General features: G+C 52.8%; 1 pseudogene; it reads left to right on the top strand.

The window, feature by feature from the left end:
• The first annotated feature begins 6920 nt into the window (after positions 1–6920).
• LOC140661402 (P2Y purinoceptor 4-like) lies at positions 6921–8525 on the top strand (annotated as a pseudogene).
• Positions 8526–16745: the final 8220 nt, after the last annotated feature.

The following is a 16745-nucleotide window of genomic DNA, read 5'->3' as shown; positions in this document are numbered from 1 at the left end:
ATTAAGGTCCGTTAATCTTTTGAGCTTGACTGAACATACTGTGCATTTGACACACTCACAGATAAATATGCCTGTGATTTGGGGTTTTTTGTGTGGAAATGTGCTGTAACTCAGTATATTTCCTGTGACTCAGGTTCCCGATCAACATACCTGGAAGAGAAAAATGTGGGTAGCACAAGGAGCTACGCTTCATGCATGATATTCATCAATGAGGCACAAACCTCTAGAGACTCTTTGCGATCAGAGTATTTCATGTTAAATCACTAGTGTGCATGTCACTATCTCGCTGCCTCCTCCCACTCTCTGGGCTGTGCCCACTACACTAATCCCTTCCTTGTTTTCTGCCCAACAACAAAAATGAGCTGTAGAAATAAGGGCATAAAAGAAAAATGCTGCATGTCCTTAAAATTCAAATATGTTTCTGCAAACATTGTTCATGTCTTGTTCGCTTGTAATAATGTTTGGGGTAATCGTGGTCTTAATATCGTTAGGGTCTTATAATGAAAGATATCTTGACAGCTATCCATTGGCTGCGTGGTTAGAGACTTGCACCCTGGGACCCAAAATTTACAGCCTGCCAGATCTCAGGCAATGGCACACCAACACCTCGTCGCTTTGGACCTAAAAAGATGCCTGTGACCCAGTTTGCTCTAGGTCTGACAGCTGCAGCACGAGTGAGCTGAGCTCACAGCTCACTCCTTACCCTAATCCTCTGATGTGCAGCAATCCCAGCCGCAATTACAGCCCCGCTGTGCTTGGTGCTGCACGCACACCCCAAAGGTGTCTCCACAGACAAGACCACCAAGGAAAAGCAGTAGTGCAGGGATGCACCCACAACTTGCTGAAAATCAGTAGCCAGCAGATACCAGTCTCTTCGTCTGCAGTTCAGGGATAAATTCACTGGCTGAATTTCCAGCCCAGCAAAGCTGAACTGCACCTTGCACTGTCTGCTTGTACAAGGAAAATGATTTGCACTGGGAACGCAGCCATGGGTGGAGACAGCTCCAGTGCAGAAATAGCTTGAAAGCGCTGGGGCTGGCTGGATTGTAGTTGAGGTTAGAGGCAGATTTCCTCGCTGTCTTCAAGGAGGAGTGCAGGGAGGCATTGGACAATAACTTGCACCAAGGTCTGAGGTACCCCAATGCTAGCAAAAGGATGCAATGCAGAAAACCTAATGGAATAATTTTGTTTACTAGAGGCCACCAAACAATTTGCATTAAGCAGCCAGTGTAATGTCATAGGACTGATTTTTTTTTTTTTTTTTTTTAAAGAGAACCTAAGGGAATTAGGGACCCCATCAAAATAAAAAATCTCTAAGGGCTGCCATCTAACCCAGCCTCATCTGGGAGGTGGGACCAAGCCGGATGATTTGTGCAGGGCCCTGCACCCTGGGGGCATCCGAGCCGCCTCCATCGGAGCTGAACGCGCAGCCCACCCTGCCTGCTGTCACAGCAGGCTTTGCCAGCCTGTCCCTGCCCTAATGCCTGCTCCTGCGGCTCCTCTAGCTGACTCCAGCCAGTTTGGGAAGGCAAAGCCACCAGATCTGTGTGTGTCACATGGATCGTTCACAGATTGCGCTATAAACAGGTGAAGCTCTGCAGCCTGGAGAACTGGAAAATTACAGGATGAATTGGGATCCTCTTAGTGGAATTAAGATTGTCCCGCATGGACACCGTGATTCTGGTGTGGCCTGGGCTCATACACCCCCGCTGCAATAATGCTGAAGCTTTCTTGAGTGATGAGCCCTCAAGGCCAGGTTTTCCAGTGCTCAGAGAGCACAGCTGGAGCCAGATATGTGCCCTTCAGTACAGGCTTGCGCTTAGAAAATGTTCAGAAATGGTTGCGACATCTGTAGCCTGGTTCTCCAAAGAGTTCAAGCCACAGCTCAGCAGTGCAAAAAAGCTTCCTCATGCCTTGCGTCAGGTCAGGAGCACCACAGCACAAAGCCAGCTCAAAAGTGAGGTTCGCACCAGTTGGTTTAATGCTGGACCAGGTACCATGGCAGCCTGGCCCGAGAATCACCTGTCCTCTTGCAGCTGATGCGGTGCCAGCGTTGGAGCATAAAGAAAGCTGCAATATCAGCTTTGATTTAATTGACAGAAAGTGACTGTACGCCCACACCTGCACCAGATTGAACGCACGGATCTGGGGCACCCAGCCGAGCTCAGCCCTGGTGTCAGCGGCGGTGGAGCGTGATGGCTGCTCCCACTGTGCACGCAGCCATCGAGCCGCGGGTACCATCTCGAGCTAGGAGGAATGAAAGCGAGGGGCTGGTGCGATCTGAGATCCCACGATTACTGACTTTTAGGAAGGATTTGCAGACATTGCCAAGGAAGTCACCCCAAACCTTCCTGTAAGAGCATAACCCTGAGATAACAGCAAGGCAGACCTCCTTGGAAGAGGTGGATGTAAGGCCACTTCGCTTCCCAGCTTGGCCTGAAACCGGGCCAGTGCTGTAGAGGTGAAGCTTCATCTCTTTCCACAAGGCCTGAGCTGCCACCTCCCCAGCCTGTTTGTTAAAAGTAATTAACTTGAAAACCAATTAGGAAATTAAGTTATAAAGCAGCAAGCTAATTAGGACATGAGGGAACGGTCTCTTGGCTGTACCCTCAGCACAGGCAGGGATTTCAGGGCTCTTCCTCCTTTTGTGGATGTTGAATAGTAACAAGCTCTGTTGTAAAGCAGCTTTTTCTCACATTCACAGCTTTTCCCCAGCTCTGCCTTCCTCCGCTCCTGGAGTGGCTGGCAGATCCCCCACTCCCTGCCTCCATTCATCAGCCACTTCTGGCATCCCACGTCACTTCTGCTCTCCACCAGCCTTTCCTCGCTGTCCCCCTCCACTGTTTACGGGCACGGGGGGACATGATGTCTGGATGATTTTTATTGACAAAGCCACTGGGGATCACAGGAGGAACGTCTCTGAGCAGGATCTAGAAAGAGGGGAGATCTCTAATCGCCAGCCCCAGAGATCACTGCTGCACCACCCTTTTTGCAGGGATGGGGAGGGGACGCGCTTCACCCCGTATGAATTTCACTGCAAATTCCTACAGACAGTGTTGTGCCCTGCATCACCCTCTGCACTGGCAGGAGAACATGCACGTTCGCTGCGCCAGTCTTTTTGCAATCTTTGCAAAAGCTAGATATAAAAACGGGTAGTGAAGGTGTTAGCCAGGAGGGAGGAAAGAAAAGCCTGGGACACAGTGCCTAGGGAGAGTAGGAATGCCCAGGGCAAGTGGGTCTGAGCATTAAGTCATCCCAGAAGAGCCCTAGGTGAACACAGCCCCACTGCTCCCGCAGCCGAGCCAGCTCTGCTAGTCTGTCCTGCGTGTCTCTGCACGTGGCGTGATTGATCGTGGGGTGGTTGCTTCATGGCATGGTTGGTTTGCACCCTGGATAACCCTGAGAGAACACGGACTGTAACAAGGGTGGCAAAAACCCAAAGAAGTGCCAGGTGTGCATGTTGTTGGGTTTAGTGGTTTTAAGGAAAACTGCTCAAAGGTATTTGAAGTGGAAATTTTGAAGAGCCAGGGGGTTTGGTTTCAGTGACCAACCTGGCCAGATGGGACGGTCCTTGGGACTCTGACAGGCTGTTTATGGGGTTCTGAGCTCACATTTGTGTACTTGTAGTTCAGCAGCTGTTTCCAAGACCTGGGACAGGGAGGGTCCCCATCACGACTTCAGGTGCATAGGAGAGGCTCACCCATGGGTCTCTGCAGTCCAGGCACCTTGAGCATTAGGGGCTGCAGCAGGATCCGGCACTCGCCCTTCTCTTGGCAGCAGTGGTGCTGGACCCGGTTCTGCTGACCAAAATACCCTGTCCTTTTAGGAGCCTCCACTAGATGCAGGAGATGTGCCCCAGCTCTGACCCACACCAGTAACAATATCTCACTTTGTTCTTCACTAGCAATGCCGCCAGATCAAACCACTCTGGCTTCTCCAGGCCTCTGGTCCACTCGGTGCGCAGGGAGAGGTACAGGGACTGGAGAAAACCGGGGCGGATCATCCGGAAAGCGTGAAGATGCATCTGCCGGGGAGCGTGGGGAGAGATTACTGAGTCGGAGGCAACCATCCCTCATGAGGTCTGCACCGACTTACCACCTCTCAGCAGCAGCTGGCGTGAGAGCATCCTCCAGGTACCGTGATCTGCAACCTGCAGTTTTCTTCTCTTCACTGAGCCTGGCACGACCGAGAAGGAACGAGCCCCTTCCTCCTGGGAACCTGTCTCTGGTGGTGAGGAGCCAGGGTGGAGACATGTCAGCCAGCAGCGGGATCGCCGGAGGGGGGACGAGGCTTTTGGTACCCAACACAGCGAAGTGACTTTTCTTTCTTCTTCCCGAAGGGTTGAGTAGATGGAGAGTAGATTTCTTGGGGGAAGAATGAAATTTGCTCCTGCATGGGCAACCCTGGGAAGCCTCCAAATGGTTTCAGGCTCCTCTCCTCCCACTCGAGGACTGTGTGGCCAGTAAGCAGCATTTCCCAAAGTGACTGGAAAATCTTTGGTGTCCAGTATGTCACCATTCCCAGGAGAACTTGCCTCCGCTGGGGCACTCAGAAGTCATGACACTTTGGAAATGCTGGCTCCCCGTTAAGTCTCATACACTGGGAGTCTGTAAATTTTTTTCTGCTTTTCCTCATCCTTGTTAAATGAGTTATGCCAGGGTGGAAGGGGGAAAGCACCCTGAACCGGTGACTCAGAGTTATGCCACCGAATGCAATTTACTGGAATGACCTTGTAATTAGCTTGCTTTGGAGCATTCCCAGCAGTCAAGCCAAATGTAAGAGCGACTTTCTAATGAGCAGATAGATGGGAAAGGAATACAGTATTGCTCTTTTATTAGAGTCGGTGGTTTAGGCATAAAATTAGATTTTAGAGGCAAAAGCCAGTTGTCGCGTCCTGCCACCCCACGTAGCAGCTGTACGCAGGATGGGCATCGCTGAGCGCTGGAGGGATACTGACACTGAGCTCTAACAGCCACTGTCCATGGCAAAACTGCCTGCCTTATTTGCTGAACATAATGTTTGGCTCAAACGCAGCCTGTTTTTCTCGTTGCCAACCATTTATAAACCTGACTCAGGCTCACAGATGCATTATCCAGAAGTAGATAGGGAAGGGAGTCGGAATAGATTATGCATTCATTATCCAGAAGTAGCCACCAGATACATTTGCACATTTGTCTGCTTCTCAGTTGTTTGCAAATTGTTCCTGTCAGTTGACACTGTGTTTGTTCAGTCACCCACGGCAGGAGTCACCTGGCCCAAGGCAGAGCTCCGCACCTGAGCGAGGCATCCAGACCCCTGTGCTGCAAAGAGCGGCGCGTGAGGGGCTGTGATTTGCCTCCTCCAAAGTTAAACATCAAAGAAAGCTGGCTGAACTGTGCTCTTGAAGTGCCCTATCCTCTATCCCAGGCAGGCTGGAGAAGTAACTCAGATGTAGACCTCTACTGTTAAGGGCGATGAAGTTCATGCATTGTGTTCGGATATTTTTGAAAAAGGAGACAGAAGTACCAATTAACACTTTCTGCACATTTCAAAGCATAAACCCTCTGCAAAGATGTGCCTCAGCTCTGTGACCCTGTGGCTGTTTCCCGAGGTGTCCGCTGCATATCCCAATACATGCAGGTACATCCACAAGTAACAGAGCAACAAATGGAGAAGGTGTCAGGAGGAAGATATTCAGAAAGCGTTTCTGAGTGGTGGGGGACTTTGCTTTCCTAGAGTTGAGTCTGCCCTGGTCTTACGGGGGACGTGCAGCTGGATGCTCTCCCTGCTTTTCTGCTAGAGTGTGTGTCAATTTGCTGAGAGCACTTGCTGTGCAAAAAGTGTTTAAATTAATTACTGAAATGGTGCAGGATAGGACTGGCCTCACTGCACAAGCTGGGCTCCCAGCCTCAACGGGACAGATGGACCCGAGCAGGGACAGACGGACCTGAACTGGGCAGGCAGATGTCCTGACTGCTGCACCCTTAAGGAATGGTGATGGGACAGGAATGCCTTGCTCTGCTGATCATATGCTGGATTTATCCCTGTAAATATCGTCATGTTTACTTCCAATAAACTCTTTTACATATATGGTGTTTAGATTGTCTCCATTCTCATTCAGGCCTTGCATTTCTCTCTACTGGTTTTGGCTTTCCCAGCCTGGGAGCCAGCAAAGGCGGTGGCTGGAAGCCACCCCAGAGGGACAGCTGGTGGTGTACGGGGTGATCCAGTATGGCTAAAAGCATCTTTGATGCTGAATTCATAGCACAAATGTTTGTTCTCTTGTCCTTTATGCAGAGGAACTCGTGTCTGCAAACCAGAGTCTTGTTTCGGATGGTTGTAGGCTTTGCTCTGTCTGCAGGGCAGCGGGAGAGGGAGTAGGTCGGTGAGCCGCTTGCCAACTGCGCTGTAACAAAACCCGCTGAAATAATTGTAGTGTGGGTGATGCTGGGATCTCACTTGTGATTTTAAATGCACAGGCTTTTGGAGCCAAGCAGTACCTGCATCATCTATTTCATCTTTCCCCATCAGCAGTAACTAGGGGTGAACATTTAAGCTGCTCCTGTGGTTCCTTTGTAGTCCTTTCCCTTTCCTTTGCAGCACAACCAGAGAAAGTCAAGCTGAGCATGGCAGGTTTGAGTCTGATTCCCACGAGGTCGTATATTTGTGTGTGAAAAGCAAGACTTGGCCCCTTGCACCTGCCAGGTCTCCTCCTGTGGAGGCTAGGATAAATAGTGGTCAACTTTTGGACACAGATCTTCAGGATCAGGGATCATTTGAAAACCTGCCTCTGCTGCTTCAGCCACCTTTGCCTCTGATCCAGCTCAGCCCTAAGATTATGAGCTCGGGTAGTTTCACTGCTTTCTTTTTTCCACCCCACCCCTTGCAGGTCAGCACAGAGGGTTCTTCTAAGTCCTTGGAGCTGCTGGCCTCTCACCTTCATGACCACCAGCGTGGACTGCGTGCCCCAGGGGCTGCACCCCGCAATCCCTGCCCTGGGGACCCTTCTCCTCCTGGGCTGTTTCCTGCTGAATGGCATGAGCTTCTGGGTGTTCTGTTTCCGCATCAAGCAGTGGGATTCAGGCATGATCCTGCAGTTCAGCCTGGTCCTGGGAGGTGTCCTTATCATCCCTGTTGCTCTGCTCAGGACTTCCTACCTCAGCGTCAGCAACCTGTGGCCGTTTGGGCAGCTTCTCTGCCAGTTCGAAGTCTGCACAGTGCCCATGTGTACAGCAGCACCTATCTCCCGATGCTCATCTGCATTCACTGGTACTTTGTCATTGTACGGTACAGAGCAAGTCCCTCTGGAAGAAGAGGAGCTTCTTGAGAAAGCTGTGCTTGTTCATCTGGCTCATCCTCTTTGTCCAAGAGCTGCCTTTCTTCTTCCTTCTCAATAATTCAGTTATTGATGGCTCAGCAAAATGCCTAAATATTCATCAGAGTTGCCCTCTGTTTACTTCTTCTACAACATGGTTGTGGTTGTGCTCTCCTTCCTCCTGCCCTTTGCCATTTCCTTGACTTGCAGAGCACTGTTGGGAGCTGCCATTGCTAAAGCAGCAAAGAAAAGCTCCAGAGGCAAGAAGGTGAAGAGCGGGTCTCTGCAGATGCTAACAGAGACATGGTGATTTTTGCTGTCTGCTTTGGCCCACTGCAGAATCACCAGACACACGGTGATTTTTGCTGTCTGCTTTGGCCCTCTGCACATCTGCAGGACCATTGGTGTCATTGTGAAGTACTATGGCATGCCTTGCAAGCTCTTGCACCACGCAGAAGTTGCCTACTACGTCAGCTGGGTGTTCACCATGGCAAACACCTGTCTGGATCCTCTGATTTATGTGTTTGCTAATGACAAGTTTAAGAGGAGCTTTGCTGACTCCTTTCAAAAATGCTGGGGCACCAAGTGAGTGTGAAAGGTCTGGGAGCCACCCCAGACCTTCCTGGGGGATCCCTTGGGGCGGCTGCTGAAGATCCAGACCCTGAGCTTCCTCATCCTCCTGTTCTGTCCCAAGTCCTCAGAGCTACTGGTAGCAGTGCTGCAGCAGTTTCAGGGTTTCTCTATGTTCCTCCAGTGTTATCAAGGGGTTGTTCCTGCGGGCAGGGACTCCCTGGGCTGTAAGGAAGCTCTGACTAGGTGCCACTCCTGCCAGTACCCCGGGTGGCTGGATCTCCCAAACGTGGGCTTCTTTACACTGCTGAAGTGGCCAAACTCCGTTGGGTGCAAGGGGGAGGTAGGGGGAGAATTTACACTTAAAGTAATAAATCATAAGAAAGTCCAGCAAAAACTGCCGTGAATTTCCTGCCCATGAATATTTTGTGGTTTTTCTTTTCCATCAGGAGCAGGGTCTGTGCAAGTGCTGAGTGGAGGAGTGTGCAGGTCTGAGTCCAGCACCTGGGCACAGGGGAAAAGAACCCATGTCCAGGCACCTCGTTGTCCCTTGGTCACCCAGAAGTCAGCAGCTCCCCAGCCCTGGAGGCAATCCCAACCTGAGTGCCGTTGTGATGGGACCAGACGCACTCTTACCCATCAGTCAGCTCTTTCCAGATGAAAGTAAAAGGTGGCAAATGTTGAGCCATGGATGAGCAGTACAGCAGGGAGATGCATGGATGGGGAAAGGTGCTTTATCAGCCTGGTAGGAAACCCAAATTTAGTCTGTTGGAAAGTCCTGAGAAACAGGAGTCTAGCCTTATCCCCAGAAACATTGGTTTGAAAGCCTGCAAGGAGCTACCACCATCCCGCCCTGGGTGGCAGCCAGGGAAGAACACGGCCTCTTACAAGAGTATGGGTGAAGGACACAGAAACCTGGAGACTAAATGTAAAGCCTGTGCCCATTTTGTTTTGGCATGTTGCCTGATTTGCATGAAGCTGAAGGTGAGCAGGGCCAGACCCCTGCCCGCTGCCTGCTCCCATTCAACAGTCCCTTTACCTTGTGGCAGGGAACCAGCCTCGTGGTCTTCTCCTTCCTCCACTGCCCTATGGAGATGGGTGCCTGAGCCCTGGGAGCCCGACAGCCCTGGGACAAGCAGCTTCTCCTTCCAGGTGGTGGAAAGTGGCCACTCTCTGCTGCTCGGGGAGGGAGCCCAGCAGGAGCAGAGGGAGTGGAAGAGACTGAGCTCATGGGAACAAAACTGGTGAGCCGGGAGCTGGGTTGACCAAGACGGAGGAGGAGGAATTGTGGGAGGCAGCATTTCTTGGGCTGGCCAGGGTTTCTACAGATCAGAAATACAGTATAACTTTTAAAAAATATTATAATTTGGGGGAGGGGGAGAGTAACCCCCTTTCATGCTGGAGGATGCAAGGGGGCGGTGCTGGGGGCACTGGTTGCATGAGCTTCAAACTGGAGTTCCATCACGGAAAGTGAGGTGCAAAAATGACATTACAGAGCTGTAATGTCATTCCCTTCAGTGCCGTGTGCTCCAACCCTTCCCTGCCTCGATTCATCTCTGTGTAGAAGAGAGCCAGCCAAGCACAGTTGTGCTGAATAAATGCAGTTGCACCTTTGAGCAAGTTTTCTTGTCGTTATAGGGTTGCAAACTGTGGGAGAGGCGGCAACAGACCAAGTACAGAGCCAGGGGCCAGAGAGAGGAGATGCCTTTCTAGTTAAGGCAACAGCTTGGAAGTTCAGGGTTTATTTTTAGGCTTCACTGTAAACTTACTCCATGAATGACACAGGATCCATGTTTTGCTTCTCCATCTCTCAAATCGGTCTAAATTGTCCTTCCCTTTCCTGTCTTGCCTCTTTCAATGGAAAACCTACAGTTACAGGCAGTAGCTGTAATTTGCTTTTTGTATCAGCAAAGCCAGACACAGAGATCTTGGTTTTGTCTGGGTTTTCTGGAGAGTGCTGTAGTAAGTGCTGCTATTAGGACAACAGGGAGAAAGTCCTCATCTCCTAAGAGGAGCTAGGCTGTAGCTGGGATTTTCACCAAGGTTTTGGTTCCCAGTGCTCCGCTTCAGTTTGGGTTTGGGTATCTTGGCTGTTGGATCTGCCTCCGTGGCCACCTCTGACCACCTCTGCAAACGCAGCCTGTGCCAGCAGAGCACACATGGGTTGCCAGCAAGTTTCCTTAGGGCAGGTGTGGTGGGTGCCATATTCGTGCCCCCCTGCGAGGAGGGGCGCAGCGACCTTCCCCAGCACCCTTCGTGCTGACGGCCCCGAAGCGGGGTCTGGGAGGGCGACTGGGCGGGAGGTTCCTAGTGCAGCGGTAGGTGCACAAAGGTGGCTTGCAGATGTCTGCTCTAATGTAACCCAACAAATAATGTGTTTATCCTAGAAACTGGTATCAAGGGCAGGGTAGAAGAGACTGAGAGACCTGTTGTCTAACTTGGCTTCTCTCTACTAATTAATTCTTTGACTAATCCCTGCCCGCCTGCCTCACCAGGGTTGCTGTGAAGTTTAATTGAATTTGTGTCTATAATGCCCCTTGCAAGCTCAGAGGAAAGGTGTTGTTCCCTGCTGTTAGTAACACTCTTGGATAAATCCTGTTGCAAAACCCAGGCAGGCTCCAGGGCCCTGCTTCACATAGGCACGTGGGTGGCAGCAAACAGCAGCTTGGTTTTGGGCTCTTACTTAGAGGAGGAAATACTTTTGTGTTATTGATTTGATGCATAAATAAGGGGACATTTGTATATGTCTGTGGAAAAGGTTGCTGTCCTTGTCCCCAGTCACAGCATTTGACAAAGTGCCCGGCAAAAAGATGAAGCCTTATATTTCAAAACCCAGGTGAGCAAGTGATGGGGAGGAACCAGATCAGGATAATCCCTTTTTATTCCACCAGGGAGCATAACTCTAATGATTTTGATGCTGAACACTTCTCCAGGTCAACATTCACCCTTCTGTTCTTAACGAACTGCCAGGTAGTAATTCACTCAGGACAACCAGCTTTAAAACTTGTTCAGGCAAGTACAGATACGGCACATAATCAGGAACTAAAACGTATCTGCAGTCCTGCAAGCGACTATATTTCATCCTACATTTACAACCCAAAACCTACCCTAAGCACCACCACAAATGCTATTGTCTTTCCTTGGTTTGAGCAGTTACTGAGTATTTAGTAACTCCAGTAAAGTCATCCCATTCCAGACGTTTGATTTGAAGAAACTTTTGTGAATATGGTCCCTGTTCACTTGCTATAAGGAAAATGGTTTTAAGCTTTTAATATTTTAAGGTGATTTTCTTATGCCTTTCTGAGACGAACTCGTGTGCTTACAAGGAGTATGACCATACCATTACTTGGTTAAATCCAGGTTATCACTGCTCGATAGCTGCATCTTTACTGGATCTGGCCCCTTGCCCTGAAGGGACAAGACAGAGCACTTGCCCAGGGCACGGAAGGTCTGGTTCACAAGGCAAACACAGCTGGTTTCTAGCTTTGAGCAAAGATGAAGATACTGATGGCTTTGGAGGACTGCCCTCTGCCACCTTCAGGTTTCCAGATCTTGACACCGTCTTTTCTAACTTGGTTTAAACTGACATTGGTGTCCCCCCAGCCCCAAGCCCTGGTTCACCCCTGAAACTCAGCCGAGGGCTGAGACCAGGAAATGGGGATCAACTAACTCTCCATCGCTGGGCAGAAGGGGAGAGGGAAGCCTGAGGCCAGCAGGAAGGTTACAGGCGATGAACACTCATCTCCAGGCTGGTTCACACGTGGCAGTCGCTGCCCTGGGCTGACTCAGCCTTCACCCACCCCAGGAGGGGGATTGCCGTCGCCCATTCTGCACAGGCTGGCGTGTGTGAGCACCGCAGAGGTTGCTGACCCTCTCATAGGGCCACGATGTAAGATCCCTTTTGTTAAAAATGCACAGAAACAGCTTGTGATTTCCAATGCTATTCCCTAGAGATATGGGGTTTTTGAGGCAGGGAAGAGCCATCAGGGCCTCACTCAGCGTGCACATGGCAGAGCTTTAATGGGACAGACTCTAAAGGGCTCAGTTCCTGGCTGAGCTCTCATGAATGGTGGTGACCAAGGGAACAGGATTTATAATCCTATTACTGGTCTCCTAAATCCTCCTGACAGTTTAAAGAATGGCTGTTGGTGGTGCTGTGATGGATCTCAGCTGGGCTCGGGCTGGGAGCCCGCTGCGGCACGGCTGCAGGAGCACGTGCGGCATCCTTTCAGTGACCTGAGTCCTTGCACTCACAAGTGAGAGGCAAATAAACAAAAGCCTAACTTTAGCGTTGCAGCTGGTTTTCTGAGAGCATGATGATCTTCTGGAAAAGCCCTGGTGGCGCTGGCCCAGGCCCAGAAAACACCGTGGCACCAAGTTCCCCTGTATGACCTGGCAACATGGAGGTCCTGGTCCCATGTTGATCCACCAGTTTTTATTTTAGATTTTGGTATTTAAGCTCACTGAGCAGCACAGCAAAGGTGGTGCTATAGGAGAGAAGCTTGTTAAAGGACTATAAACCATGGAAATGTCTTGGAGTGTGGGCAGATGGTGCTTTTCCATGGTGCAGCTGGTTTCAACCTTTGGATTAAGCCAGTGGTTTCTTCCCAGATGAAGAAAACCAACCCAAACCATGTGTCAGGCTTTGCAGAGTACAACAGCACTCTGTTGAGCTTTGCACTGTATAGTTTTGCACTGTATGGTGCATTGCATTGAGGCTGCATCGTATGGTGCCGCAGCACATGGCACGCATGGGAGCAGGGGTCTTATAAACAGGTCCTACCCCAGACGCTGGAGAGCCACACCTCGATGTTTGAGCAGAAAGCTATCACTTTGGGTGCAAACACTTCATTCTGCAGATTCCCTGGTTTTCCTACAACCATTCCTCCCCCAGGGAAATACCAGCCTATTTGTATATTAAACAAGATGCTGGACGACGCATCTTGAGAGGTTTTCTCATGATGTCAGAGCCCTTCTCAGCATTTCCAGTGGTCGCCCATGGGAGGAAGGACTCCCTGGGGCTGGCTGGCTGCTGACGTAGGGCTGGGGAAAGCCCTTGGCTTTGCCCTGCTGCGCAGGGCTGAGGATCTATTTCATCTGTTGCATTAGGATCCCGGCAGCGCCAATCTGGTGTGTGGGCAGCCCGCGCTGACAGAGCCTGCTTGCTCAGCAGGAACGATGGCCACTTACCCACATTTTTAGCTGGTGACTTGCAAACATCCTTCCTGTTTATGAGATGGTAAAACCTAACCACAGCCTGGATGAACGTGCCATGCCAAAGCTCAGCTCAGCCCCCTCTGATGGCGTTTACTGGGTGCTGCCTTGACTTGGAGCTATTGTGAAAGCTTTCTTCCTCTTCCACAGAGTGGCTGAGGTGGGAAGGGACCTCTGGAGGTCATCTGGTCCAAAAAGTGTTTCCTGACATTCAGGTGGAGCCTCCTGTGTTTCCGATTGTGCCCCTTGCCTCTTGTTCTATCACTGGGCACCACTGAAAAGAGCCTAGCTCTGTCCTCTTTGCACATTCCTTCAGGTATTTCCAGACACTGATGAGATCCCCAAGAGCCTTCTCTCCTCCAGGCTGAACAGTCCCAGCTCCCTCAACCTCTCCTCATACGTCAGATGCTGCAGTCCCTTCATTGTCTCCATGGCCCTTCATTGGACTCTGCCTGGTATGTCCATGTCTCTCTTGTACTGGGGAGCGCAGTACAAAAACACAGAGCCTAGAACACAGTGCTCCAGGTGGCTTGAGCAGCCTCGGGATGCTACAGACACCATGGCTTGCATGGCCCAAGGCAATGGACCGTGTCCATCGCCACAGCCCCTCTCCAAACCAGACGGACCCTGTAGGCCTCAGGAGGTGCTACAGACACCATCCAGCTAGCATGGCCCAAGGCGATGGGTCACCTCCGTCGCCGTAGCCTCTCCCACCAGATGGACCCCGGAGGCCTTAGGGCTCAGTGGAGCTGGGAGGAGAAGGTGGGCTGAGCACCAGGAAAAGGGGGAGAAAGCAGCGTGGGTGGGGATGACGATGCCAGCCGCGTTGTTAATACTACTTAGACTCTTTCTGTCATTTTCATGTCTTTATTTGCTGGGAAAGCTAGGTTTTCGAGTACCAAGCAGAGCCTTCTGGTCCCCATGGGGGTCAGCGCGTGGCCCCGCTGCTGGCCCGGCCCTCCTTTCCCCAGCTGCCAGGGCCTTCTTCTAGCATCACCGGCGGCGTAGCTTCCTGGCGGGTGCGGCAGAGTCCTCAGAGCTGCCAGCCTTCCTCTTCAGAGGGTGCCGGGGCCCCCGGCGTGAGCAGCCCTGTCCTGGCTGGGAGCAGAGGCACCTGCTGCAGCCTCCCCCGGCTCCTTGTGCAGCTCCTCTTGCTCCCCTGGCACGGGAGCGGGGTTGGAGGGGGGCAGCCAGGACCCCCCCAAAGAGCAGCGGTTGAGGTGCCTGGGAGTTCATCTGCATCCGCTGTGGCAGCGCTGCTGGAGGGGGCTGCTCCGGGCGCAGGAGTTCCCCCTCGGGTGGCAGCGGAGCTGGTGCTGGTCATGGGGCTGAGCTCCCATCGCCCTTGGGCAGCAGCCCAGCTGGTGCTGGTCACAAGGCAGCAGTCCCCTCTCTCTTGGAAGCCAGCGGAGCTGGTTCTGGCCATGAGGTTGCCCTCCCGTCCCCCTTGGGCAGCAGCCCAGCTTGTGCTGGCTACCAGGCTACGCTCCCACCACCTCATGAAGACAGCGGAGCAGACACGGCCCCGGGGCTGGCCTCCAACCCCCTGGCAGCACGGGAGCCCTCACGGAGCAGGAGGCGGTGGGTTGCCATCCCACACCATTCCACGGTGAACTCAATGAGTCCTTGCACGGACGCTGTCGTGCGGCTTCGGAGGTCGGCCTGCAGCGACTTGACCAGGTCCTCTTCCTGCAGACCCATGAGAGGCAGGGCTCTCAGGATCATACGTTCCAGCATGAGCGCCTGAGGACGCTCTTCCCCAAAGATGCGCCCCGGCTCCTCAGGCAGCCAGGGCTGCAGGAGCTGGAGGAGATCTGGGTGCTTCCAGAAAAGGAGCCCCCAGGTGCTGGGTCAAGGCCGCCCACAAACCCTGGATCCAGATGCCATGGTTGGCGTACCCTGGACGCTCTTGGCTCTGGCAATCTGTAAGGTGCCTCTCTTGGGCACTGCCCAGCGATGCTGCAGGTGGTCTTATGGGGAACTCTTCAAATTCGTCCCTCTGCAGTGAGTGCCGGATAGAAGTCACCCTCCTCTTGCAGAGGTGGCACTCGGGCTTGGTCCCTTCCCACCGCTGGATACAGTTGAAACAGAAGCGGTGGAGGCACGGCATGGTACAGGCTGCGTTGTCCCAGGTGCCAAGGCGTATCGGGCAGCGGTCCTCCGAGGCTGTGGCCATGCTCAGCGCTGCGGTGGGCTGGGGAGAGCTGGTGGGGATGGACGACGACTCCTCTCCGACGCTGCAGCGGCAGGTGTCCCGCTAGAAGAGGAAGAGAGGCCACAGTCACTGGCTGGGCCGGGGAGGGCTGGAAGAGAAGCCCAGGTCCCTCAAGAAGGAAACCCGCCCAGCTCCCCAGGGTGAAGTCTGCCCGCACAGCTCACCTCTGCTGCGGCGAGCGCACCTCCGGCGTGCCCCGGCTGCCTGGACCAGGCAGGGCCGGGGAAAAACCTGCAGTGGCTCCGGGGATGGGCACTGAGAGCTGCAGCCACCAGTGCCCAGGGCACAAGCCCAGCACCGAGCCAAAGGCTTGCTCCACACTCCAAGCCTCGCCGAAACGCTCAGCTGGAGTGAAGGCACGAGCCGGCTGGGAGAGGCTGAGTGTCCGAATATAAGCAGCGAGGGCCATGATGACACAGTGCGTGGCTGGGGGATGTCACGGTGCACGGCTGGGGGATGTCAGCACGGGCCATCCTCACCTGCGGCCGCTCGCCCCAAGAGCCCTGTGGCCCTGGCACACGCCTTGGGGCTTACCGCAATGCCACTGCCTTCTGTCGTGTGCTCGGCATCGGTGCTTCAAGCCAGCCACCGAGGCCTTGGCCGTGGCTTTCCAGGGCCCCGTCAGGTCGCTCTGGCCTGAGGTGGTACGCGTCTCCAGGCACACACAGCAAGAGGGTTCCTGGGGAGCCCAGCACAAGAAGAAGGAGCCCAGAACCCAGCGCTCCAGGTGTGGCCTCACCAGTGCTGAATCACCTGGAGGATCCCCTGCCTTGACCTACTGGCAATACTGGACCTAATGCAGCCCAGGTTGCCATGAGCCCTCTTTGCAGCAAGGGCACACTGGTGGCTCACGTTCAACTTGGTGTCCACCAGGTCCCCCAGGTCCTTTTCTGCCAAGCTGCTTTCCAGCTGGGTGGCTCCCAGCATATATTGGTGCTTGGGGTTGTTCCTCCCCAGGGGCAAGACTTTGCACTTCTTCTTGAACTCTGTGAGGTTTCTGCCAGCCCGTTTCTCCAGCCTGTCCAGGTCCCTCTGGATGGCAGCACAACCCTCTGGCGTATCAGCCACACCTCCCAGTTTGTTATCATCAGCAAAAATTGCTGAGAGTACACTCTGCCCCATCATCCAGGTCATTAACAAAGATGTTAAACAGGCCTGGACCCAGGATTCCCAGGATTGACCCCTGGGGTACACAACTAGTCACTGGCCTCCCGCTAGACTTCGTGCCACCCATCACCACCCTTTGGGCCCAACCATTCAGCCATTTTCAATCCACCTCACTTTCTGCTCATCCAGCTCCAACAGCTCAAAACCCAAGAGCTAGGGCTCCAAATCACTAAATCGGCTTTAAAATGATGGAGGGAATGAGCTGCATTTTCAAGTTTCTCTCTGCACCCAAAACAGCTAGAAAATGGACTTAGGAAAATCTGCAGGTCGGTCATCAAGGTGACT

Source organism: Ciconia boyciana, chromosome 18 (genome assembly GCF_034638445.1).
Source record: "Ciconia boyciana chromosome 18, ASM3463844v1, whole genome shotgun sequence".
Taxonomy (NCBI): domain Eukaryota; kingdom Metazoa; phylum Chordata; class Aves; order Ciconiiformes; family Ciconiidae; genus Ciconia; species Ciconia boyciana.
This window is presented reverse-complemented; position numbering and strand designations above follow the sequence as displayed.